This window comes from Macaca nemestrina, chromosome 7 (genome assembly GCF_043159975.1).
Source record: "Macaca nemestrina isolate mMacNem1 chromosome 7, mMacNem.hap1, whole genome shotgun sequence".
NCBI lineage: Eukaryota > Metazoa > Chordata > Mammalia > Primates > Cercopithecidae > Macaca > Macaca nemestrina.
The window spans coordinates 87257061-87284542 of record NC_092131.1 but is presented as its reverse complement, the minus strand read 5'-3'; the positions used below and the strand labels follow the sequence as shown (position 1 = coordinate 87284542).

Sequence of the window (27482 nt, the reverse complement as noted above, 5' to 3'; positions counted from 1 at the left end):
CAACATGGTGAAACCCCATCTCTACTAAAAATACAAAAACACAATTAGCCAAGCATGGTGGCAAGTGCCAGTAATGCCAGCTACTTGAGAGGCTGAGGCATGAGAAAGAATCGCTAGAACATGGGAGGCGGAGGTTGCAGTGAGCCAAGATTACGCCATTGCACTGGGCGATGGAGTTAATACTGCATCTCAAAAAACAAAAAAATAACCAACAAAAAAAAAGTACCCTCACAAATTCAAGCCACGTCCACCATGACCAAACCTAATTTTAGTGAAAATGGGATCTTTAGTGATTTAAAATGTGATCTTTAGTGATTATGAACTAGGTAGAAGAGGATGAAATATGAACTGCTAAGCCTTGTACTTAATGTAAAAAGTCCAACAAGAGTTGTCAAAACATAGAGGTTAGGATTACACTGATAAATAAGGATTGTTTTATTTACAGTTGACCCTTAACACAAGGTCACATTTCATTTAAAATTTAGAGCATAAACATAAAAAACTTTGAGGCTGAGGTGGGAGACCGCTTGAGCCCAGGAGTTAGAGACCAGCCTGGCCAACAACGCAGCAAGACCTCATCTCCACAAAATTTAAAAATAAAATAACGCCCAGCTATCTTTGTTATACTTTTAGTACAGACAGGGTTTTGCCATGTTGCCCAGCTGGTCTCAAATGCCTGGATTCAAGTATCTCCCCACTTCAGCCTTCCAAAAGGCTGGGATTACAGGCATGAGCCACTGCAACCAGCCTAGACACATGTTTCAAGATCAACAACTTGCTAGAGGCATGCACTTTCTCTGGGAAGTCAATCTCTTTGAAATTCAGGCTCCTTAACTGTAAAATGAGTATAATTGATAGTATTTGTCTCACAGGATAGGAATGAAGCATAAATGAAACAAGGTACACAAAACACTGGAAATGATGTTGCCTGGCACATATCAAGTGCTGCTGCTACTACTGTTATTATTTACTATTATTGGTACAGACCAACAAAAATGGCTCAAGGACACAAACAGGTTATTAACAATACTAAAGGTATATAAAGATTAAAAAGATTAACACTATCAAGGAAATATAAATTAAACCAAGTACCATGTTCCACCTACCAAACAAGCTAACACATTTTTAATTACAGTATCTACTGCAAGCAATGGTCAAAACAAATGGTCCGTATGAACTCATACTGCATTTCCAGAAAACAACGGGATTATTTCATCAAAAGTTTTAAAACTGCGTATTTTTTTACTCAGTAATTTTACCTTTGAGAATTCATCTGAAAGAAACAATGGTGTGAACACATTAACAGTGAAAAAGTAGAAAACAAGTGCCTGACAATGAATGAGTACAAATTACTTCAGTGCACCAATCCAATGGAATACAATTTAAATGACATGTGACACTGACGTGGAGAAGCATAACCAAAACATGCACAAGTTATCTAGACGATTACATACCAAGGTGACATCTAAGGATGGGATGGGGTTTGGAGTTCTTTAAATTTTTCTCCATTTTTCACTAATAATCATAATGCTTTTGTAATTTTTCTTCTGCAAAGATAACAAAATGCCACCCTGAAAGTCATCATAATATACAGATAACTGAGAGTCTGCAAAGCTTTTCTGCAAAACTCTAAGTAAAAATTGGGCCCTTCTCTTCCCCAAGCGCAATTCAGAACTAAACAGAATTAAGGAATTGGGGCCGGGCACACTGGCTCAAGCCTGTAATCCCAGCACTTTGGAAGGCCGAGGCAGGTGGATCAACAGAGGTCAGGAGTTTGAGACCAGCCGGACCAACACGGTGAAACACCACCTCTACTAAAAATACAAAAAAAAAAAAAAAAAAAAAAAAAAATAGCCTGGTGTGGTGGCACGTGCCTGTAATCCCAACTACTTGGGAGGCTGAGGCTGGAGGATTGCTTGAACTGAGAAGCGCAGATTGCAGTGAGCCTAGATTGTGCCACCGCACTTCAGCCTGGACAAGAGTGAACCTGCATCTCAAAAAAAAAAAAAAAAAAGAATAAAGGAATTGGGCACCTCTAGATTCACTGAACATTATATTACATATTTTGGGATCTATTAGCCATTGGAAGTCCCAAGATACATAAAAATTTCTCCCTACATTCTCAACCTTCACACTTAACTGTGCCATCATTAAAATATTTTGGGGTGTTAAGATACAGAAGTCCATCATACTCTTACCTGGAGCACCTTCTGTTTTGAAAACACTTTTTAAAGAAAAGTGTTCCAGAATCTGTAAGTATTCAACAAACATCAGGAATACTTTAAAGAATGCTTTACCTAGGTTAAGATTTAATGTTTCAAAATTACTTCAGGAAGGTCAATAAATCTTGACCGAGTGAGTACTGAAACATCAAGAAAACATGCAATATGCAAAAATAATAAAACACAGGAAGGTCCTATTTCTAAAATAACTGATAATCTATGTGAATGAAAACAACAGCATGGTCAGTGTGACTACCTATATACTAAATCCACTAAAAAGTACAAAAATTAGCTGGGGGTAGTGGCGCACACCTATAGTCCCAACTACTTGGGAGGCTGAAGCAGGTGAATCACTGTAACCCGGGAGGCAGAGGTTGCAGTGAGCCAAGATCCAGCGTGGGCAACAGAGCAAGACTCCATCTCAAAAAAAAAAAAAAAAAGAAAAGAAAAGAAAAAGAAATTCACATTTAAATACTTAGGGATCTTTTGTCTTCAGTCAGCAATTTCCTTGCAAATGGTTCAGCAAAAAAATAAAATGAAACATGGCCATCATGGTAGAAGGAATCTTAAGAATTCATTATACTGTTCTGTATGTTTACGTATTTTCCTTAAAACACTGAAAGAAAAAAACTGTCATAACTATGACAGATCTACCTTGTTTGCAAGGTATGTGGAATGTTAATCTTAACATTTATAACCAAGAATTAAAGAATGGTTATATTATGCCAAGATGTAATATGATCTGCATTAAGAGTTCAGATAGGCCGGGCGCGGTGGCTCAAGCCTGTAATCCCAGCACTTTGGGAGGCCGAGGCGGGTGGATCACGAGGTCAGAAGATCGAGACTATCCTGGCTAACATGGTGAAACCCCGTCTCTACTAAAAATACAAAAAACTAGCCGGGCGTGGTGGCGGGCACCTGTAGTCTCAGCTACTTGGGAAGCTGAGGCGGGAGAATGGCGTGAACCCGGGAGGCGGAGCTTGCAGTGAGCCACTGCACTCCAGCCTGGGAGACACAGCGAGACTCCGTCTCAAAAAAAAAAAAAAAAAAAAAAAGAGTTCAGATAATTCAAAGCATGTATCTCAGAATAGCATGTTATTTCGAGCCTGCCAGTTTTGAAGTTACTTGTTAATTTTATTTGTAATTTAGAAGTCATTATTTCAAATTTTGCAAATAAACTGTCATCTTTGATATTGTACTATTTCCAACGTACATTAACCGTGACTACACTGTGGTCTTCAACATTCTCAACAAACATCAAAAACCACTCTTGCCAAAAAGTCCACCAAAATTTGCAATTCCCAAGCCAAATAATAAAAAGGGAGTGAAAAGTGTTCTAGATTAGTTCTTTTCAATGTGCATATCGGTACTACTGGGGCAGGGTGAGACTCTATTCCTAGGTAGCTCCCAGATGATGATGATGCTATGCTGGAACACAGGCTATTTTCTGAACAGAAAGGGCCAACATTCATTCACAAGACTTCATTTCCTTATTATCTTGTATAAAGTTTCAATTTTATCAGTGACCTCAGACTAAGCATGAGTTGTAACAAACTATACTTTAAGTCTACTCTGGTCTCTTGTCTACAATGCTTGGGGCTGGGTGTGGTGGCTCACACCTGTACTCCCAACACTTTAGGAGGCAGAGACAGGCAGATAACTTGAGGTCAGGAGTTCCAGACCAGCCTGACCAATACGGTGAAACCCTGTCTCTACTAAAAATACAAAATCTAGCCAAGTGTGGTGGTGGTGGGTGCCTGTAATCCCAGCTACTTGGGAGGCTGAAGGAGGAGGACTCCTTGACCCGGGAGGTGGAGGTTGCAGTGAGCCAAGATTGCGCCACTGCACTCCAGCCTGAGCAGCAGAGACTCCATCTCAAAAAAAAAAGACATGTATTAGGAAAAATAGTCTCAGATTTCAGAAATACTATGCAATACCCCAGTAGCATCTGGGGGAGCACAGTTATGACATCAAATATTTCTTTACATATAAATTTCATTACATATAAATTTTCACTAAATGTCACACATAGAACATACGTAATCTCACATCAGTTGAGATCAGTTTTTTTGCCAAATGAGTCTTGGTGTCAAATGCAAAATTTTGTCAGAGAATTTAAAATTTCTAAATTATGGATAAAAGATTTTAGACAGGTATAACAAAATAATCTAGCAGCCCAGAATAATTTTTAACAAGGATATGTGACTTAAAGTTACTACAGTATTCTCTTAAACAGTCAAAACAGGAGATTGTATCTAAATTTGAGAATAGTAAAAGGTTTGATTTTATCACCAATGAGTATAACCATAAGACCCCCACTCTTAAAATTTCAAAACCCACCTTTAGTACACAACACTTCCAAAATTCCATTTGCTTACTATGTTAGCAAAAGAACAAATAAACAAAACGACCAACCATGCTATCCCCGTAGAAATAAAGCAGCATTGGGGAATGCCTTACTCAGTTCTCAGGGTAGTACTTTGATTCTAAATCGATTTGTTGGTCTTTTTTGGTTGTTGTTTTTAAGTCTCGCACTGTTACCCAGGCTGGAGTGCAGTGGCAGGATCTTGGCTCACTGCAACCTCTGCCTCTTGAGTTCAAGAGATCCTTCTGCCTCAGGCTCCCAAGTAGCTGGGATTACAGACATGTGCCACCCAACTGGGTAATTTTTTTATATTCTTAGTAGAGACGGGATTTCACCATGTCGGCCAGGCTGGTCTCGAACTCCTGGCCGGAAGTGATGTGCCTGCCTCGGCCTCCCAAAGAGCTGGCATTACAAGCATAAGCCACCACACCAGGCCTCTAAATATGTTTAGTATTAAAATATTTAACTTATTAAATGTTTTTGGTGGGATAATTGTGGTTAAGTCCTAATTCTCTTTAAAATACACACTTAAATATCTACAGATTAAATATATCAAGAATTTGCTTCAAAATAACATGGGAAGGGGGTGGATGGGGAGATGTAGATATAAATAAAAAGACTGGCCAAGAATTATTAAAGTGGGACAAATACATGGATGTTCATTGTACTATTCTCTTTTCTGTATGTGAAATTTTTTCACAATTAAAAGATAGCACCAGCCGGGTGCTGTTGCTCACGCCTATAATCCCCAGCACTTTGGGAGGCCAAGGCAGGCGGATCACAAGGTCAAGATATCGAGACCATCCTGGCCAACATGGTGAAACCCCATCTCTACTAAAAAAAAAAAAAAAAAAGGCCGGGCGCGGTGGCTCAAGCCTGTAATCCCAGCACTTTGGGAGGCCGAGATGGGCGGATCACGAGGTCAGGAGATCGAGACCATCCTGGCTAACACAGTGAAACCCTGTCTCTACTAAGAAATACAAAAATAGCCGGGCAAGGTGGCAGCGCCTGTAGTCCCAGCTACTCGGGAGGCTGAGGCCGGAGAATGGCGTGAACCCGGGAGGCGGAGCTTGCAGTGAGCTGAGATCCGGCCACTGCACTCCAGCCTGGGCGACAGCGCAAGACTCCGTCTCAAAAAAAATTAGCCGGGCATGGTGGCCCATGCTTGTAATCTCAGCTACTCAGGAGGCTAAGGCAGGGGAATCGCTTGAACCCAGGAGGTGGAGGTTGCAGCGAGCCCAGATTGCGCCACTGCACTCCAGCCTGTCAACAAAGCAAGACTCTTTAAAAAAAACAAAACAAAACAAAAAGATTGGCCGGGCGCAGTGGCTCCCGCTTGTAATCCCACCACTTTGGGAGGATGGGCGAATCACAAAGTCAGGAGATTGAGACCATCCTGGCCAACATGGTGAAACCCCGTCTCTACTAAAAAAGGAAAAAAAAAAAAAAAAAAGGAATACAAAAAATTAGCCAGGTGCCTGTAGTCCCAGCTACTCGGGAGGCTGAGGCAGGAGACTGGCGTCAACCTAGGAGGCGGGGCTTGCAGTGAGCGAGATTGCGCCACTGCACTCCAGCCTGGGCTACAGTACGAGACTCCGTATCAAAAAAAAAAAAAAGAAAGAAAAAGGTAACACCAAAGATGTGTATGTTCCTGAAAACAAAAATTACATGTGAATCTCAAACTATACACAGAAATATAGTTGACACTGTAGCAACGTTTCACTAAGAATCTATACCTCTATCAACATTTTTACTACTCAACTTAAAAACTTACCAAACCCTTCAGAATAGAGGGTCAAATCTTAAAAGCAAAAGATCCAAAGTAATTCACAAAACTAGAAATTAAGTATTAGTGGCCATTAACACTGCCAATAAATTGCTACACTTATTAGCTTCTGGAGAGCAAACTTTAAGAACTTTTTAAAATGTGCAGCCAAGCCCGGTGGCTCAGACCTGTAATCCTAGCACTTTGGGATGCTGAGGGCAGGCAGATCACGAGGTCAGCAAATCGAGACCATCCTGCCTAACATGGTGAAATTCCGTCTCTACTAAAAAATATATAAAAAATTAGCTGGGCGTGGTGGCGGGCGCCTGTAGTCCCAGCTACTCAGGAGGCTGAGGCAGGAGAATGGCGTGAACCCAGGAGGCAGAGCTTGCAGTGAGCCGAGATCACAACACAGCACTCCAGCCTGGGCGAAGACAGTGAGATTCCATCTCAAAAACAAGTGCATACTCCCTGCTCCCCCACGACCTCCACTCCCCGCAAAAAAGTAAAGTGTGCATACCCTTGAACAATTATATTTCTGGGGCTTAATTTTAAGAAAATAAAGATACGTACAACTGTAGTTTTAAGACTGTCCAAAGCTTTGTTTACAAAAAAAAATTGGGAAAGTTACAACAACAGTGTATTGCTAAAATACAGTATAAGTATGCAATGTACCATGTACTACTAAATAGTATATAATACTATGTAGCTACTACAAATTTTTCAGAGATCTGTATCTACTAACATGAGCTATTCAGTTTAAATTTTAAAATATTACTTAAATATATATGCAGTATGACAGGGCTTTTTGAAGATTATATATGCCCCAAAAAGCCTGGAAGAACACACCAAAATGTTATCTTTGGATAGTTATATTTTCTAAAACTGTCTATGAGCATGTATTACTTTACTGGGATCAAAGGTAAGATAAAGATGAGGTACCTCCTCTCACAAATCCACACCAATCTTCAGTCACTTGACCAGTATTCCTTTTTAAAGGAGTAATAAAACTCCATTTTAAACAGCATAAACAGCCATAACTCTAGCATGAATTCCACAAACTTTTAAGGATAGCAGCAACAGAAAACTTTTCTTCTATCTCTGAAGCTAGAAAATCCACTTATGTGAATGATGATTTTATTTAAAGGATCAATATAGGGAGTGACAATGCATTATAAATAGTTTATCCTCTTCAGAATACCTATTTTAGTTAGAGGGCTAGAGGAAAAATTTTGTTCAAAATGTACTCTACTAAACTACTCCTAGGGCCAGGTGCGGTGGCTCACGCCTGTAATCCCAGTACTTTGGGAGGCCGAGGCGGGCGGATCATGAGGTCAGGAGATCAAGACCATCCTGGCGAATACGGTGAAACCCCATCTCTACTAAAAATCCAAAAAAATTAGCCGGGCGTGGTGGCGGGCGCCTGTCGTCCCAGCTTCTAGGGAGGTTGAGGCAGGAGAATGGCGTGAACCCGGGAGGCGGCAGAGCTTGCAGTGAGCCGAGATCGCACCACTGCACTCCAGCCTGGGCGACAGAGCGAGACTCCATCTCAAGAAAAAAAAAAAAAAAAAAAAAACTACTCCTAAACGTTATTCAAGACTAGCCAGAAAAGCCTAAATCTGGTTCAATGAACTCCCAGAGTTTTTCCAGTTTTAAAATCAACTCAGGAGCCATAGGTCAATATAATTAGAAAACAGGAAGAATATTTCAGACTGGTAAAGTCAGAATCAGATCAAGTAGAAATGGAAAAAAAAAAAAAAATGTTCTCTAATGCACTATGGCTACCTCTTACAAACAGCCATACTTTCTCATTAGAGAATACATATTTTTAAAATGGTTCTCCCAAATGTTGATACAGGCAACATCACGGTAGTCCATGTGCTCAAATGCTAACTCGACTCATTTCATCATAGCTAAACCTTTTAAAGAAGTTTTCTTCAACTATTAACACTGCTTACTTAAACCCCTATTACAGAGACTAGCTATGCTATTTATACCCACACAGAATCACAAGAGTTGATGTACATTTTTAAGCTTTTTAATTAGAAGGAAAATATTACCGTATTGGTCATTATAACACTCAGTCTTAAGCACATAGAGCACAAGTTTCAAATCTCCTAAATCCCACTTCTTGCCCAGAGGCAATCAATGTTAATTGTTTGGCATGTGTATTTCTGGACACACCTCTTACGTCTTTACACAGCATAAAACAAATTCTACAGTTGGTGATAAGTGCTAAAGCGAATTTAGGAGAAGGGGAGCTTAAGGTGCTAAATAAGGGAAGACACATCACTAAGGGGGTAGCTTCTGAGTAAAAATCTCAGAACTGAGGAACCAAACTGTATGACTCAGAGAAAATTCCAAGGAAAAGCTCTAAAGGGGAAACATATCCAATGTGTTCAAGACAGTTACGAAGGCCAGTGTGGCTGAAGCACTGTATAACAGTAAGGGAAGGGACACAACAAATCACATAGGATGCCCTGTAAATCACAGAAAAATTCTGACTTCAATGCTGAAAAAGGCAGCCATTAGGTTGTTTTCAGGCAAAACATTTTTCAACAGCCAGGCGCACTGGATCACACCAGCACTGAGAGGTGGAGGTGGGCAGATCACCAGGTCAAGAATTTGAGACCATCCTGGCCAACATGGTAAAACCCTGTCTCTACTAAAAATACAAAAAAAATTAGCCGGGGGTGGTGGCAGGTGCCTGTAATCCCGGCTACTTGGGAGGCTGAAGCAGCAGAATCGCTTGAACCCGGGAGGCCGAGGTTGCGGTGAGCCGAGATCGTGCCATTGTACTCCAGCTAGGGCAAAAAGAGCGAAACTCCATCTCAAAAAAAAAAAAAGAAACATTTTCCAAACATTACATTTTAGGATAAATCTAGCTACCACTTTAAGAACAAAACTAGTGTGGAGGGACAAAAGAAATACTAACCTATTTTATATAATAATGCACAAGATACAATAGTGGCTTGAAATTGGACCAAGTGTCAACAATATGCAGCATGATTTTCTTTTCTTTTTTGTGACAGGGTCTTGCTCTGTAACGCAGGCTGGAGTACAATGCTGCGGGTGCGATCTCGGCTCACTGCAACCTCTGCCTCCTGGGCTCAAGCGATTCTCATGCCTGTCTCTCAAGTAGCTGGGACTACAGGCACATGCCACCACTGCCGGCTAATTTTTGTATATTTTTGAAGAGATGGGGTTTCACCACGTTGCCCAGTCTGGTCTCAAACTTCTAAGCTCAAGCGATGCACCTCCCTCAGCCTCCCAAAGTGCTGGGATTACAGGCGTGAACGACCACACCCAGCCAACATGATTTTCTAATAGGCCAAAGGTGAGAGATGAATAAAAGTCAAGGATGGCTAGCCAAAATCTTTGGCTCAAGAGACACAAAAATTGTTTCATTAACTGAAAAAGGCAACAGTACACAAGACACTGGTTTGAGGGTTGAACATCAGGAGCACAGTTTTGCACTTTTAAGTTGACATATTGGATATTCAACAGAGTTGTCATGTAGGTAACTTGATTGGTATGACATTCGAATGTATAGGCTGTTGATCTTGAGTGTGGATATCAGCTTATAGGTGGTATATTAAATCATGAATGAATCTGAAATGACCCAGATTGTGGAGAGAAAAGAGAAGTGAAAAGACTGAACCATGGGGCACTCCACCAGAAAGAGGTTTAACAGTCAGAAACATCTAACAAAAACCTGGAAGCAAAGTAAAAAAAATTAAAAAAAAAAAAAAAAATGTTTCAAGGAAGAGATCTGGTTAAATGGAACCAACAGGTCAAGTGAGATGAGGATTGAAAAAGGACCCCTGGGCTTAGTTAACGCATCCCTCTGGGTGGTTTTTTTTTTAACCATAAATAACTTTTTTTCAACTAAAGTTCACTTCTTACGGTTTTATGATAGTTTTAAAAAAAGGAAAGTTCACTTTTGTTTTTTTACTTTAAGAGACAGGGTCTCTTGTCGCCCAGGCTGGCGTACAGAGGCACAATCATAACTCACCCTGACCTCAAACTCCTGAGCTCAAGTAATTCTACTGCCTCAGTCTCCCGGGGAGCTACACTACAGCTGTGTGCCACCACGCCCAGCTTTTTGTAGACAGGGTCTTGCTATGTTGCCAGACTTTCCTGGCCTTAAGCTATCCTCCAACTACAGCCTCCTGAAGCGCTAGGATTACAGGCATAAACTGCTGCATCTGGCCCAAAGCTCACTTTTAAAATGTGCTTGCTTCCCTACTAACAATGCTATCACAACCACGGTAACATTTTACCAAGATACATCTACCTGAACAATTTACTACCTTGTACATATACACACATCTGTAAGCCATTTAAGGTGTTGGGAATTCAAGGGCAAAAATACAAACATATTTAATTTTAAGATTTTTAAAATAAAAGTGCAAGGTTATTCTTTGGAACTTTAACCAAACTAAAATTTGTTTTTCTAGAATGCTCAGTTGGACACAGTAGCTCACGCCTGTAATCCCAGCACTTTAGGAGAACGAGGTGGGCGGATCACAAGGTCATGAGTTCTAGACCAGCCTGGCCAACATGGTGAAAGCCCATCTCTACTAAAAATACAAAAATTAGCTGGGTTTGGTGGTACATGCCTGTAATCCCAGCTACTCAGAAGGCTGAGGCACAATAATCGCTTGAACCCAGGAGGCGAGGTTGCAGTGAGTCAAAGATCACGCCACTGCACTCCAGCCTGGCGAAAGAGTGAGATTCTGTCTAGAAAAAAAAAAAAAGCTCAACATATCAAAGTGAAGAAAAGAGTCTACTATCATTAAGTGTTGAAATCTGCAGCCTTAATCCCTGGGTTGAATCCATGCTAAACCACTAAAGCAGTTTAACTTTAGGCAAGTTATTTACACTCTGTAGTCCAATATTCTCGCCTCTAAAACATGAATGATTAACAGTATCTACTCCTACTCAAGGTTTTGATGATAATTCAGTCAGTCAACACAAACTCAGAACTTTAACAGTGGTGGACATAGTCAAGAGTTTAGAATACTTCCGTAAGAGAGAAATCAACGTCCTGCTACTTTTCCCTGCCAAATCAAAAAGCCATTGTATGACCCAACAAGGTATCACAGAACTAACTAGTTATTTCCGGGAGCCTGATCAGTTCTCTTATTCCGACTGATTTTGCACATTAATACACCCAATAAAAACTCATTTGAAAAACCAAGTCAAGTTATTGTTAGGCCTGGGATGATTATTTTCTCCAAGAGATTGAGACAGTAGCCTACTCTAATATATTGGTCTCCTAACTTACTACCCTACTTGCCCTGTTAGTCCTCATCACTAACATTCCCTACACAACAGCCAGAAGATAAATCAGACCTCTTTTTCAAAATCCTTTAATAGATTCTACCTGTGACCAAGATAGGATCTTAAACAAGACCTTCTAAGGTTGTGCTATGAATGTTTGATCCTTGCCTACCTCTCCAACTCCATCCCTCATCTATGTATACTTGGTAATTATTTTCCAGTATTATTTCTTAGTTGGAGGCCAAATCTTGTTCCCCCTCATTACCTGTGCTTTCACATATGGTTTTCTTACAGAATGAGCTTCACCATTAGCTACTTCCATATAGCCAAGCTTCCCTGTAGGGAAGGTTCCTTCCCTGGCAGCATCCCCCAAATTCCATGTTCCCTTGCTATCTTCTCATCCACCTTGTTCTTTTCCTTCATCGATCCTGACTATGAAAAGTGCCGTTTACTTTGTTTCTTCCCTCAATGATCTGTAATATCCATGACGGTAGGGGACATGTTTCGTTCTTCCCTATATGCCCAAACCTAATGATTTTCAAAATAAGTACTCAAATATTTAATAAACATCTTATACGTGAATGTTCCTTGAACACCTCCAAGACGTTTAAAACATTCTTTTTCCCACCCTCAAACTATAATCTGCTCCCTTCATTTACCTTCCCCAGTTATCTATCCCTATCCCAGAAGCTAGAAACCAGCAATCATGCCAAATCTATGTCCTTGTCCACCCTCTATCATATCCGTCCTGAGATGCTCCTAATTTTACCTACTAATCTCTAATCTCATTAGCATTACCTTTGTCCAAACCAGGTCGTTATTCTTCCTTGGATTTTAGTATCTCCCTTATTAATCTCTTCCAATCTCATTTCCTCTACACTATTTCCATACTGTTATTACAAAGACAGTCCTAAAAATTAAAATCTTCCAGTAGTTTTTGAGACCAGCCTGGGAAACAAAATGAGACTGTCTCCACTAAAAAAATAACAATAAAAAATAGTCAGGTGCTATGGTGCACGTCTGTAGTCCCAGCTACACAGGACGCTGAAGCCAGAGGATGGCTTGAACCCAGGAGGTCAAGGCTGCAGTGAGCCTTGTTATTGTTTAATGTCGCTGCAATCCAGCCTGGGTGACAGAGCAAGACCCTGTCTCAAAAAATAAAAATAAAAGGAAAATCTGACGTCACTTTCCAGTTTAGAATCTTTCTAAAATGGCTCACCATTAGTTTCTGGTTAAGATATAAACTCCTTGGCATGTATGTCATTCAAACTTTTATTCTCTGGCCTTAAGATTCTTTTCAGTACACTACCTCTCTTAAAAGGATCCCGCTGACCAGGCATGGTGGCTCACGCCTAATTCCAACACTTTGGGAGGCCAAGGTGAGTGGATCACGAGGTCAGGAGTTCAAGACCAGCCTAGTCAAGATGATGAAAGCCCATCTCTACTAAAAATACAAAAATTAGCTGGGCATGGTGACAGGTGCCTGTAGTGGTGTGAGATCACACCACTGCACTCCAGCCTGGGTGACAGAGTGAGACTCTGTCTTATTAAAAAAAAAAAAAAAAAAAAAAAAATCCCTTTATGTGATTAAGGTAGAAGAGATAAAAATAATGAAATAAAAAAAAGATCCCCTCACCTCTTAGGGTTAGGTAACCATTTCTGCATGCCCTTTTTTTTTTTTTTTTTTTTTTTTTTTTGGAGACGGAGTCTCGCTCTGTCGCCCAAACTGGAGTGCAGTGGCCGGATCTCAGCTCACTGCAAGCTCCGCCTCCCAGGTTCACGCCATTCTCCTGCCTCAGCCTCCTGAGTAGCTGGGACTACAGGCGCCCGCCACCTCGCCTGGCTAGTATTTTGTATTTAGTAGAGACGGGGTTTCACCGGGCTAGCCAGGATGGTCTCGATCTCCTGACCCTGTGATCCGCCCGTCTCAGCTTCCCAAAGTGCTGGGATTACAGGCTTGAGCCACCGCGCCCGGCCTCATGCTTTCTTTTTTTAAAAAGAGATGGGGTCTCACCGGGTCTCTACAAAAAATACAAAAATTTAAGGCCCGGCGCAGTGGCTCACGCCTGTAATACCAGCACTTTGGGGGGCCGAGGCAGGCAGATCAAGAGGTCAGGAGTTTGAGACCAGCCTGGCCAACATAGTGAAACCTCGTCTCTACCAAAAATACAGAAATTAGCCAGGCATGGTGGTCTGTGCCTGTAGTCCCAGCTACTCGGGAGGCTGAGGCAGGAGTATCGCTTGAACCTGGGAGGCGGAGGTTGCAGTGAGCCAAGATTGCACCACTGCACTCCAGCCTGGGCAATAGAGCGAGACTCTGTCTCAAAAAAAAAAAAAAAAAAAAAACAAAAGAGAGAGATGGGGTCTCATCATGTTGCCCAGACTGGAGTGCAGTGGATAATCATATCACACACTAAAGCCTCTCAACTCCTGGGCCAAAGGACCCTCCTGCCTCAGCCTTCCAATTAGTTGTGACTGCAGGCTTACCAATGCCCCTAGCTTATTTCGGCATGCTTCTATAGGATCGGTATTTACCTCTCATCATATATGGACATTATTTCATTCATGAGTCTCCCTAAGCTGCAAAGCCCGTAAACATAATAAACTATATTTTATATCCCGAAACAGAACATGTCCCATAAAAACAATAAATTTGTAGAATTAACAAGGAGTAAATCTAACTAAACCTATAGTGAACAGCTTCCATATACTGACAGCAACAAAGAAGTAGAAAAAATAGCTCTCATACAATAGAGGGCATCAATAAAACTTGTACCTATTTAAAAAATAAAAAGATTCCCATTATTTTTCTAGATAACCTCCAGGAATCTTTTCCTTAACTTTCTCCCATTCTGTTTTGAGTGTACCTTTGGTTTTCACTTAAACTAGATTTTCCTTTTCATCCAAGTATGATATAAGGGGGCAAGTTTGTGATTTACCCTAATACAACAGTACCGAATATGCCTTTCAAAAAATTATTCCAGGTTAGGTGCAGTGGCTCACGCCTGTAACGTCAACACTTTGGGGTGTCAAGGCAGGAGGATTGCTTGAGCCCAGGAGTTCAAGACCAGCCTAGACAACATAGTGAGACTGTCTCCATAAAAAATAGAAATATTTTAAAATAAAATCTAATTATCCCCCAGCTTGAAATCTATCAGAGCAATTCTAAAATGGTTATCTTACTCTTTGGCTATCCACACCTTTATTAATCTCTACACGATTCCTGTGAATAACACAGAATTCATTCCTTCTTACCATTAGGAATTCTATGAATTCACATTAGAATTCCCAAAATCTAGCTGGGCCTTGAGTCACCATTGTAAAAGGGGTCAGCCTGAGATGGTTCCTGATTTGGATGTATAGGTTAAACAGAGTTCCCTGCTTTGTGAGGTCAAAAAGCCTACCTTTTTTCAAATTTTTAAAAACCTTCCAGTGAGACAGCATTTTAATATTATGTTGTATCTCTTGTGGTTTGACTCTTGTGAAATTTTAATGAGATAAAAAGTCTAAATAGAATACAATCCAAAAATGTCATGAACCCAAGAAATACGTTAAATGACAGAAAATGTTTACTAATTTGTAATAATCTAAAAAAAAAAGGATTCCCCAATACGTTGCCTTGTTACTAATCATTAATGCAAGCCACTTTCATTTTAAACTTCAGCTGCTCTTTCCAAGTACCCAAAATGTTCTAATCAGCCCAAGTTAATTAGAAACTCCTATTATTCCATTAGTTTACAAATAACTGAGGTGGTCCCCCTTGGGAAACACTTCAAGATGCACATACAAAACGCTTAATCCAAACACTTCCAGAGGCTATGACCTATACACATCAGCTAAACTGTTAAACGGGTTTATTTCCTAGTCTTTGTAATGAATCCAAGTGGACCTCACACCTCTTACCATCACCCAGGAAGGGTGTGCATCTGTTCCGAAGGCCCCCCTGGCTCCAGGTCATCCTGGCTGCTGCTGCTCCAGGCTGGGCATCCATGTTGCTGCAGCTTGTGGTTTGTGAGGGGTAGTGTACAGGAAAAGCAGGATGGGATTTCAAGGGAAACAGGAGGAAGATGGCTTTCAGGGAAAATGCCATCACGATCATAAGTGTTAAGTAGTACCACACACATTTTATTGCAGCACAGTTTAAAAATTTAACAAATGAAAGATTAAAAATAAAAAAACAAAAATAAAAAAAATTAAAAATACAGACGTCCAGAGATGCTCTAAAACAGTTAAGTTAAAGATCAGGAAAAATAAGGTCATAGACTTAACAGCCAGTAAAATTCTGTTCAGTGTGGGGAAGGGGATAAGGGCAAGGGTGGGGTTGGGAGAGAAAAGGTTTATGTGATCAATCCACTTAAAAATACTAATGCCTTCGCTTTCTCTCCCAAGATGCAAAACTCCAAAGTCAATCAGGAGGCCGGAGAAATTCTTAGAAACATTCAGAAAAACTCGATTTTAATCCGGTTAAAAATCATCAGTGTCATTATCATCATCATCATCACCATCATAAGTATTAATATAATAATAATAATAATAAGTAATAGTAACTAGTAACAACAATAAAAAGGAAATCAGCGGAAAGTCAGGAAAAATGTTAAAAAAAAATTGGAATAACTTACTGTAGCTGAAGATCAAAAAAATCTCACTGTAAAAAAACAAAAATAAAAATAGCCCAGATTAGAAAAACGGGAGGTGCAAAAATGTCAAGTCAGTAAAGTTCATTTCTTTTCTCTTTCCAAAAGCAGTTTCCACAAAAACCGCAAGGATAAAGTTTTCAGTAGCAGACAAGCAAAGCCCTTTCGACATCATCAATCAATCTTAAAAATACACGAGGAAGTAGAGAGGTCAGTTTATGAGAGGCTAAAAGGCTCCTCCTCCTCTAACCCAACTGCTGCAGAAAAAATAGAAATAGAAATTTTAAAAATTACATCTTAAATCCAGGTCCCGGTTTTGGAAACAATTAAAAAAAAAACACCTGTACATTTGCCGTAGTGCACACCAAGTTGCATCATTATGTTTAAAATGTCTTTATAAAATCAGTTTTGGAATGGAATGTGTGTGTTCTGGAAGGGTGGGGAAGGGAGGTTAAAAATCAAAGCTGAGCTCCAGTGAGTAGGGATGGGGTTCGCCTTGCTGCCCTGTGAAAGGAGAAGGGACAGATTGAGTCAGAGTTCCTCAGAAATGTTGTGCCCTAAACCCCCAAGACAGAAACATCTGTCTATTGCAGCTAACACATTTTGGTAAAGCATTAACATTCCACTGGGATGGGACAGCCTCCATAGAATCACCTCTACCAGTGACTGTCTTCACAATTCTTCAACATCAATAGGTGACTAAAATTAACTAAATCCATGTCAATATGCCCTTGAGGGTCTCAAAAAGAGTATATCCAAATATTCATCTTGATAATGAGCAGTTTGGGCAAAGAAAATACAGAAAAACCGGGCCAACAAATAGAGGTGAAATAGTGAGCAAATGTCAAATATTGAGACTGTAAAAATTAAGCAGATTCATGGGTTTTAAACTTAAAGCCCATGGAGTTTCCACTATGAGTAACAGACTGAAGGTGAATGGCCTACCATGAAGATCTATACTAGTGATGACTCTAGATCTATTTTCAAAACCAGTGAGTGATCAAACCACAAGACCTAATAGGTTCTACTGTTAGGGGGAAAGATGTTTTAAATAAGGAGCACATTATTTCACTCACTGACAAAACGAAAATACAAATGGAATAAAAAAAGACTACTATGGCTACTGAATATTTAAGGTCAGAAAATAGGTGAAAAAATTAAGGTCCTTATGTTAATACTTCTTTTGTTTCTGTAATCCACTGTTTACTATGTAGCATGTATAGCTAATTTCAAGTTATGGATTCTAAAAATCTGGTACACAATACCACACTAAAATAATTTCCATGACAAACTGGTTGTTTCATCAGCTAAAATAAGAACTACAATTGGACTGTAGCTCCTTGTGCAAACAATGAACTAGCTGCACTCACTTTTCAATTTAGCCATAAGGTCTTACTCTCTTTTGTAAATTTCAGGAAATTAAAATATTTTAAGGCCAGGTGTGATGGCTCACACCTGTAACCCCAACACTTTGGGAGACTGGGGTAGAGCATGGCTTGAGACCAGCCTAGGAAACATGGCAAGACTTTATTAAAAACAAAAAACATTAACAGGGTGTGGTAGCCTGTAATCCCAGCTACTTAGGTGTCTGAGGAGCGAGGATCACTTGAGCCCAGGAGTTTGAGGCTGCAGTGAGCTCTGATGACGCTATTGCATTTCAGCCAGGCCAACAGAGAGAGACCCTGTCTCAAAAATTTTTTTTAATTGAGTATTTACAAGTGTTCCTTGAGCCGGCCAGGTACAGTGGCTCAAGCCTGTAATCCCAGCACTTTGGGAGGCCGAGATGGGCAGATCATGAGGTCAGGAGATCAAGACCATCCTGGCTAACACAGTGAAACCCCATCTCTACTAAAAAATACAAAAAACTAGCCGGGCGAGGTGGCGGGCACCTATAGTCCCAGCTACTCGGGAGGCTGAGGCAGGAGAATGGCATAAACCCGGGAGGCGGAGCTTGCAGTAAGCTGAGATCTGGCCACTGCACTCCAGCCTGGGGGACTCCGTCTCAAAAAAAAAAAAGAAGTGTTCCTTGAGCCAACTATGCATGAATGACTACAGCAGCAACAGGTACTGTAACTAAAACCATAAATGTTTAAAAAGTAGAACAGTGCAGGAAGGACAGTTAATTTTTACATTTGATGTGTGAAACTGTACGAATGTACAAACTGCGGAAAAAGTCTGAAGAATTGTAGGAAATATACATCTGAATGTTCTTTTCCTGTTTATGAAATACAGTTATGGTGAAACATTTCATTTTCTTATTTGGAGCCACAGCCCAACCTGGTAATCAATTTTCAAGATATGTAACTTTATAGTTCAACCACAACCAAATCCTATGTACAGGTGCCACAAGACATAAGCTTAAAAGGAAAGAAAAATGTGAAAAGAAACTAATTCTATCTTTCAACATCAAGAAGTTCAGGTATCTCCCAGGAGCTACCACTCATAAAAAGACCAACTTTAGGCCGGGCATGGTGGCTCACGCCTATAATCCCAGCACTTTGGGAGGCTGAGGCAGGTGGATCACGAGGTCAGGAGATCGAGACCATCCTGGAAAATTAGCCGGCCGTGGTGGCAGGCGCCTGTAGTTCCAGCTACTCGGGAGGCTGAGGCAGGAGAATGGCGTGAACCCGGGAGGCGGAGCTTGCAGTGAGCCAAGATTGCGCCACTGCACTCCAGCCTGGGGGACAGAGCGAGACTACGTCTCCAAAAAAAAAAAGAGACCAACTTTAGCACCATTTTCAATCAAGAATATTCCTTTAGGCCAGGCGGGGTAGCTCACTCCTGTAATCCCAGCACTTTGGGAGGCTTGGGGCAGGCGGATCACCTGAGTTCAGGAGTTGAAGATCAGCCTGGAAACATGACTCTGTCTCTACCAAAAATACAAAAAATTAGCAGGGCTACTGAGGCTGAGGGCACCCTTAAGCCTGGGAGGCAGAGGTTGCAGTGAGCTGGGATGACGCTACTGCATTCTAATCTGGGTGACAGTGTGAGGCTCTCAAAAAAAAAGAAGAGTATCCTTACATAAAGCTCAAAGGTAGTTTTTTTAAAAAGTATCTCTACGTTATTATTTGTCAAAACCTGCCTGAAGTTTGGATCCCTTCTTCTAAAGGGGTCCCTCTCAGAACGAGTGATGCATAAGCATCATCACCTGGAACTTACTAGAAGTTCAAACTCTCAGGCCCCACCCCAGACTTAATTAGAAAACCTGGTGGTATAGATCATAGCAATCTGTTTTAACTAGCCCTATTGATTCTGGTGTTGGCTAACGTTTGAGAACCACTGTGAAGATTTTAAATCGGGAATCTCTCTCTTTCCCAGTTTATAATCAATTATTATTACTTATTATTTGAGACGGGGTCTCGCTCTGTCACCCAGGCTGGAGTGCAGTGGTGCGATGGCTCACTGCAACCTCTGCCTCCCAGGTTCAAGCTATTCTCCTGCCTCAGCCTCCCGAGTAGCCGGGACTACAGGCGAGTAGCCGGGACTACAGGCGAGTAGCCGGGACTACAGGCGAGTAGCCGGAACTACAGGCGAGCGCCACCACACCCAGTTTGTTTGTATTTTTAGTAGAGATGGGGGTTTCACCATATTGGCAGGTTGGTCTGGAACTCGTGACCTCGTGATCCACCCGCCTCAGCCTCTCAAAGTGCTGGGATTACAGGCGTGAGCAGCCGCGCCTGGCCTCTAGAATCAATTCTTTAAACAAAGTGCCTGTCCTGGCCGGGCGCGGTGGCTCAAGCCTGTAATCCCAGCACTTTGGGAGGCCGAGACGGGCGGATCACGAGGTCAGGAGATCGAGACCATCCTGGCTAACACGGTGAAACCCCGTCTCTACTAAAAATACAAAAAACCAGCCGGGCGAGGTGGCGGGCGCCTGTAGTCCCAGCTACTCCGGAGGCTGAGGCAGGAGAATGGCGTAAACCCGGGAGGCGGAGCTTGCAGTGAGCTGAGATCCGGCCACTGCACTCCAGCCCGGGCTACAGAGCAAGACTCCGTCTCAAAAAAAAAAAAAAAAAAAAAAAAAAAAGTGCCTGTCCTTCCAGTGTACTGGGACAGAATCAAGTTAGAGCACCAAATAATGTTTTCCTGATACAATATAAATCCAAAAACACATAACCTATCACAGTAAATGTACCAAAGAAACCTCTTTCCTTTGGTTAAGAAACCAAATTTTCTTGTAAGATTTTCTTATTAAAGAAAAATAAATTTTCTTTGGTTAAGAAACCAAAATTTCTTATGTTAATAAATCCAAATTTTTCAATATCGAGAAAACCTGTAGTTATGCCACACCTCAACTTTCTAGTTCTCACCAATCCTCTAGTAAATGTAGTATACACAAAACCAAAAGCTTCCCATTTCCAATGAGAATACAAGAATATGCATATTAAGAGCAAATAATGCTCCCCAGAGACAACTACTAATTATTTGAAGACTGAAATAATGTGGTTAAGAATAGTAGTAACTACTACTAATTTAGAAAACTGGGGCCGGGTGCCTTGGCTCACACCTGCAATACCAGCATTTTGGGAGGCGGAGGCACGAGGATTGCCTGATCTCAGAAGTGAGACCAGCCTGACCAACACGGTGAAACCCCGTCTCTACTAAAAATATAAAAATTAGCCCGGCGTGGTGGCGCACGCCTGTAATCCCAGCTACTTGGGAAGCTGAGGCAGGAGAATCGCTCAAACCCGTGAGGCAGAGGCTGCAGTGAACCGAGATTGTGCCACTGCACTCCAGCCTGGGGCAACAGTGAGACTCCGTCTCAAAAAACAAAAAAAAACAAAAAAAACAAAACTGCTTTAAAAAGACTGCATCTGTACAGTTTTTAGTCTTCTGGCAACGAAAAATTTGAATTAGAAACTAAAAATTCAAATAAGTTAAAAAAAAAAAAGTCTAAGTCCTCTTATTTAAGCAAGGAGGATTAAAATCTATTTCTCCTCCTAGGCAAACTTACTCCCTATTCAACACCTCACATTCAACACTTAATATTAAGTTTTAATAATTTGCCCCTTAGTCTTTAAAATTAGAGCAACTAGCTATTTGAGTTTATTCTTTGTGTCGCACTGCCATTCCATCCAAAACAAGGTCGAATGCCATGTCAAATCCTCTAAGAGATTTAATTACAAACGTAAGCTGTTTAAATTCTCCACAGAAGGAACATCAACTACCAAGTATTCCCAAGAGTGGCACACGAATGGGGGGAAAAAAAGGTCAGAAAACCTGCAACCTGGCCATCCTTCAACTTTTCCCCCTAGGCAATACGCTAGCCAATACGAAAATGTTACTAAATGCCTATCCAGTTGAGAACACACCTGGAATTGTGATATAAATGCCGTGGCAAACAGTTCTTGATATTAAAGAATTTTTGGTACGCTGATATACATACTGATCTGATATACATACTGATCGGAAGGAACCCGTATTTCTAACACCTCAAAGGCAAAGAAAAGTGCCTGTCAATCAATTTCAGCTATTATCAACTGTTCTTAAATACTAACTTCTGACATTTCTCATTGCCAACATTTTTACTACATGATTTCCCCATTAATCTATTTTTGCCTTTACCTCATTTCTAACAGTTTAGCACGATGATAAACTTTAGTTTTAGTTCCTGTAATAAATATATTTAAACTTAAAGGGGTCGCGATGTTTTTGACCCTTATTTTACTTCCTATCAAATAGGTTGCCTTACAGATAAATTTCTTACCCGGCAGAATTGGTTTAAACTGTGCTTAACAGCTTTAGTTTTTGTGAAATTAACAGATTGTAAAAAATAACCAAATCTCATGTGAGGATTTAAAAAACCGATTTCCCAGATAAGTGAACGTGACACTAAAGATCTGTAACTTACAAGTTTTTTATCAAATTTCAGCACCGAGCAAATAACAGCACTGTTAATATTTGCTTAATAAAATGTAGCTGTGAATTTTTGCCCACGTTTAGGTGGACGGGAAAATTAACATCAGAATAACCCGAAAGTCAAATTTTGTCATCTTACACTTAGGAAGTTACGTTAACAACAAATTCTCAAGTCTCGTAGTATTTTTCTTAAGCGCAATTTGGGAATTTCCAGTTACCTCGTGGTTTCCGTCATCAGGTTCTTGCAAAGATTCAAATATTGTACTTTTAGAACCCGGTATTCCATTAACCAGGTAAAAACCACTCGACTGACCTCGTGGTCAAATTCCTTAGTAGTTCTGCTACTGACTTAATTATGACCCTAGCAATCAACACTTTTCTGCCTCAGTTTCTGTCTGAGAAAGAGAGTTAATACCTACCTCAAGCAAAGTTCCACTAACTTATATATTTCAAGTGTTTTGTAACCTGCAGATGAAAAGTCAGCTGTAATTATTAATATAGTTATACACAATATTTCCTTTTACAAACGTAAGTGAAAATAACTACTTCGAGCTCCATTATTTGCTCATAGAGAGGAATAAAATAAAAAGTTATCAGTAAAATGCTAAATCTTTTGTTAAACCTTTCTCATAGGCCACGCGGCACGATCCAGGATTTAAAGGCTCGCGATACATCTACTTGGTAACCTTCCCCCTCCCCCTCCCCCAATTTTTACATGTAAGAAGAACCGAGGTAATAGAAGGCATCGGCGCTATGTTAACTTCGACTATATTAATGAACATCGCGATCTTCATTTTCAGGATCCCGGAGTCCTCGCGGTCGTAGAAAATGAAAGGAAAGCAGCCGTTAACACAGGAAGAGCGAAAAAAGGGCATTTTCCCTGGCGATCGTGGCCCAGAGAACACCAGGTTAAACCTACGCAGAGGCTGAGGCCTGTAAAACCGCCTCCCGCTTCAGACCTAATCCCCCAAAACAAACAGAATAAATGAGGGCCCGGTTAGTTAGGGGGAAGGGTTCCCTCATATTCTCTCCCACACCCCCTCTAGCTTCCCAAAAAACCCAGCGCCTTCCCTGCGTCCGCCCTCTCCACTTACCAGGAGGGGGGAGGGAGAAGAGATTCGATTCTGAGTCTCCTACTCCCGGATTCGGCGTGAAGAAACCGACTGCAGGTCGAGGTCGGCAGCGCGGCCACAACCGCTCAGTCTTCGTCTCTTCACAAAATGGCCCCCGAGTCTCCTCTGCCGCCGAGGCGAAGGCCTAGTCCCCGCCCCAACCCTAAGAATCTTCCTATTGGCTGTGTGTTTTTTCGCTCCCGCTCCTAATTAGACAGTTCAACCGCTTCTCACAATGATATCCAGTCACAATTGGCAGTGGGTTAGACTAAGCAGAAGAATTTCCACATGCGTGAGAGAAACTAGTTTGTAACTGGTTAATTTTCCTGTCATTTATCGTCTGGGGAATGTTTATTGGCTATTGCACCGGACGACCCTCTGGGTGGAAACTCGCCTTTGTATCGCGCACCGTCTCACATCCGGGTATCTGGAAGGCCTGATTGGCGGCCGCGGTGTCCTATCACTGCTCCTTAGAGTGCCTAGTAAAAGGTTCGCCCAGACCCCGGATTTCCGGCGGCGCGGGGGCGGGGAAGGGCTTGAGGGGCGTTGTTAGGTGACGGGCGCAAAGGACTTGCCCTAGCCCCGGGCCTAGGAGAAAAAAAGCGCGAAATGAAGCCTCCGGCGTGCAATATGAATAAAGAAAGAACTTTACTTAAAATGAGGAGGGAGCAGCGGTGACTAGGCCGTGTTAAAGTGTGTAGAAAACTAACCAGCCCTGCCGTTTTTCCAACCCGAGAGCCTTTCTCAGGTCCAGATTCGAATGTCAGCTACCTCGTAGACATCTCTGCTTCTCAGCCTATTAAACCCTTCTTCAGACAACACATATTCCATCCAAACCAACTGACTTCCTTATTCCTCTCCAATATGAAAAGTAAATGAAGTGCAAAATCCCGGCCTCTGGCCCAAGTCATCTCACTAATATCTTAAGTGCCAGTAAAATTGGCCCATCCCTCCGAATCTGCTCCCTTAATTTCCCTCCTCTTAAAATGGCTTGTCTCCTACGTACCCCCGTCACCTGCCAGTCCTTCTGGTTACATTATAGGAACTGCGCACACAGTGGATTAGCATCAGCTCTACTAAGGGAGCCATTTCTTTTTTTTTTCTTTTTTCTTTTCTTTTTTTTTTTTTTTTTTTTTGAGGCAGAGTCACTGTCGCCCAGGCTGGAGTGCAACTGCCTCCAGTTGAGGTTGATTGGCGGCCGCGGTGTCCTATCGCTGCTCCTTAAAGCGCCTAGTAAAAGGTTCGCCCAGACTTCGGATTTCCGGCAGCCTAAGGAAATCCTGAGTGACGACCTCCAGCGAGGTTGGCTCACTGCAACCTCCGCCTCCTAGGTTCAAACGATTTTCCTGCCTCGGTCTCTCTAGTAGCTGGGATTACAGGCGCACGCCACCATGTCCAGCCAATTTTTGTATTTTAGTATAGATGGGGTTTTGCCATGTTGGCCAGGCTGTTCAGGTGATCCACTCGCCTTGGCCTCCCAAAGTGCTGGGATTACAGGCGTGAGCCACCGCGCCATACCGCTTTAAACTATTTTAAAAAGCAAAGACAAAAAATACGGGAGAAAGTATACACTAAAGTGTTAGTAGTGGTTCTCTCCTGGTAGGAAAATTACATGTGATTTTTTTTAACTTTTTTTTTTCGAGACGGGGTCTCGCTCTGTCACCAGGCAGTGGTGCGATCTTGGCTCACTGCAACCTCCGCCTCCTGGGTTCAAGCTGTTCTCCTGCCTCAGCCTCCCTAGTAACTTGGACTACAGGTGCGTGCCACCACACCCAGCTATTTTTGTATTTTTAGTAGAGATGGGGTTTCACCATGTTGGCCAGGAAGGCCTCCATCTCTTGACCTAATCTCCCCGCCTCAGCCTTCTTGCTGGGATTACAGGCGTGACCCACCATACCCGGCCTTAAAACCTTATTGTACTTTACTATATTTTCTAAATCATCTACTTTGAGCAAGTAATCAGAGGGAGAATATCCTACGAGTGCTTAAAGCCTCGACTCAATTGCCACATTGCAATTTATTTAAAATTACCTCGTAGCACCATGGGTAGTTTTACACTCCTCTTCTCTCCCTTCCTGGATGGTAAGATTTTTTGATGGTAGAGTTTAATTATTACCTTTCAATATATTTTCCTTGTTACTACCTCTTAATAAATTAATGAAATATTAGTTAACCATTAACTTGTATTTATCAGGGGAAATTGCTATTTTTCCAGGACAAGCAGATAAACTGTCCTTTTTTCTCTCTCTTTTGAGATGAGGTCTTGTTCTGTTTCCCAGCCTGGAGTGCATTGGCATGATCCCAGATCATTACAGCTCCAACCTCCCAGTCTCAAGCAATCCTCCCACCTCTGCCTCTGTAGTAGCTGAGACCACAGGTGTGCACCACCACGCTGGCTAGTTTTTTTTATATTTTGTAGAGACAGCGTTTTGCCATGTTGCCCAGGCTAGTTTTGAACTCCTAGGCTCAAGCAGTCCTCCCTCTTTGGCCTCCCAAAATGCTGGGATTACAAGCGAGAGGCACCATGCCAGCCCTGTTTTTTCTTTGTTGTATATTTTATGTAATACTTACTCAGAGAGGCCTGGAGTCTGTCGGGTCTGGTTGACACATAATTTATATTATTATTATTATTACTATTATTACTATTATTTGAGACAGGATATCACTCTGTTGCCCAGGCTGGAGTGCAGTAGCACCATCAGGGCTCACTGCAACCTCGATCTCCTGGGCTCAAGAGATCCTCCCACCTCAGCCTCCTGAGTAGCTGGGACTACAGGCATGTGCCACTAGACAAAGTTTTCTTTCTTTCTTTTTTTTTCAGTCTCTGTAAAGACTGTCAAAAATTGCCAATGCCAACTATATTGCAGGTCATCACGGCAGGGTATTGGGAAAAATTTTCAATTAGCAATAATCACGCCTCAGATAGACCTCATTGGCTAAGATACTGCCACTGCGCAAAGCTAGTTTTCTAATTTTTGTAGAGATGGGGTTTCACCATGTTGCCCAGGCTGGTCTCAAACTCCTGTGCTCAAGCAATCCACCGGCTTGGGCCTCCCAAAGTGCTGTGATTACAGGCTCACCCATGTCTGGCCTCTTGACTTAAGTTTAAACAAAACTCTGTCTCAAAAAATAAAAATAAAATAAAATAAAATTTTATAGAGCTCTCTCATTTTAGCTAACACTGCTTTATACTCTTTTTTTTTTTTTTTTTGAAATGGAGTTTCACTCTCGTTGCCCAGGATGGAGTGCAATGGGACGATCTCGGCTCACTGCAGCCTTTGCCTCCCAGGTTCAAACGATTCTCATGCCTCAGCCTCCTGAGTAACTGGGACTATAGGCACCCGCAACCACGCCTGGCTAATTTTTGTATTTTTAGTAGAAATGTGGTTTTGCCATGTTGGCCAGGCTTGTCTTGAACTCCTGGGGTCAAGCAATCCGCCATAGCTCCCAAAGTGCTGGAATTACAGGCCTGAACCACTGCACCCGGCCAATATCTTTTTTTTTTTTTTTTTTTGAGACAGAGTCTCGCTTTGTCGTCCAGGCTAGAGTGCAGTGACGCGATCTCGGCTCACTGCAGCCTCCGCCTCCCGGGTCCACGCCATTCTCCTGCCTCAGCCTCCTGAGTAGCTGGGACTACAGGCGCCTGCCACCACGCCCGGCTAATTTTTTGTATTTTTTTTTTTTTTAGTAGAGACGGGGTTTCACTGTGTTCGCCAGGATGGTCTCCATCTCCTGACCTTGTGATCCGCCTGCCTCGGCCTCCCAAAGTGCTAGGATTACAGGAGTAAGCCACCGCGCCCAGCCTTTTTTTTTTTTTTTTGAGACCAAGTCTTGCTCTGTCACCCAGGCTGGAGTGCAGTGACACAATCTTGGCTCACTGCAAGCTCCACCTCCCACGTTCAAGCGATTCTCCTGCCTCAGCCTCCCGAGTAGCTGGGATTACAGTCGCCCACCACCACGCCTGGCTAATTTTTACATTTTTAGTAGAGATGGAGTTTCACGATGTTGGCTAGGCTGGTCTTGAACTCCTGACCTTAGATGATCCACCCACCTCGGCCTTCCAAAGTGCTGGGATTACAGGCTTGAGCCACCAAGCCCGGCCCCAATATCATTTTTAAAAACTAATCCCCTGTTCGAGACATTGAAGTTGTTTCCAGTTTTTCAGTATCATTTATCAATTATTTTATTTATTTATTTATTTATTTATTTATTTTATTAATTTATTTTTTGGAGGTCGGG

General features: G+C 41.8%; 1 protein-coding gene and 1 non-coding gene across 10 annotated transcripts in view; both read right to left on the bottom strand.

Annotated features, from left to right (window-relative positions):
• The window catches only part of LOC105496579 (heterogeneous nuclear ribonucleoprotein C), a 59425-nt gene extending 36040 nt beyond the window's left edge, over nt 1–23385 (bottom strand). For 2 of the 9 annotated variants that reach the window (XM_071100494.1, XM_071100500.1), the window contains exons 1-2: nt 23226–23381; nt 16258–16283 (exon numbers count right to left, since the gene is read on the bottom strand). The gene's annotated coding sequence lies outside the window, so the exon portion shown is untranslated. Of the gene's footprint in view, nt 1–15534; nt 16183–16257; nt 16284–16566; nt 16777–22550; nt 22597–23225 lie in introns of those variants that run through there. The other 7 variants (XM_071100496.1, XM_071100501.1, XM_071100499.1 and 4 more) reach the window with 6 other exon arrangements.
• A 2679-nt stretch (nt 23386–26064) lies between these two features.
• LOC112429311 (U4 spliceosomal RNA) lies at nt 26065–26205 on the bottom strand. The gene has a single exon (XR_003021503.2). It is a non-coding gene; the product is annotated as a U4 spliceosomal RNA (small nuclear RNA).
• Nucleotides 26206–27482: the final 1277 nt, after the last annotated feature.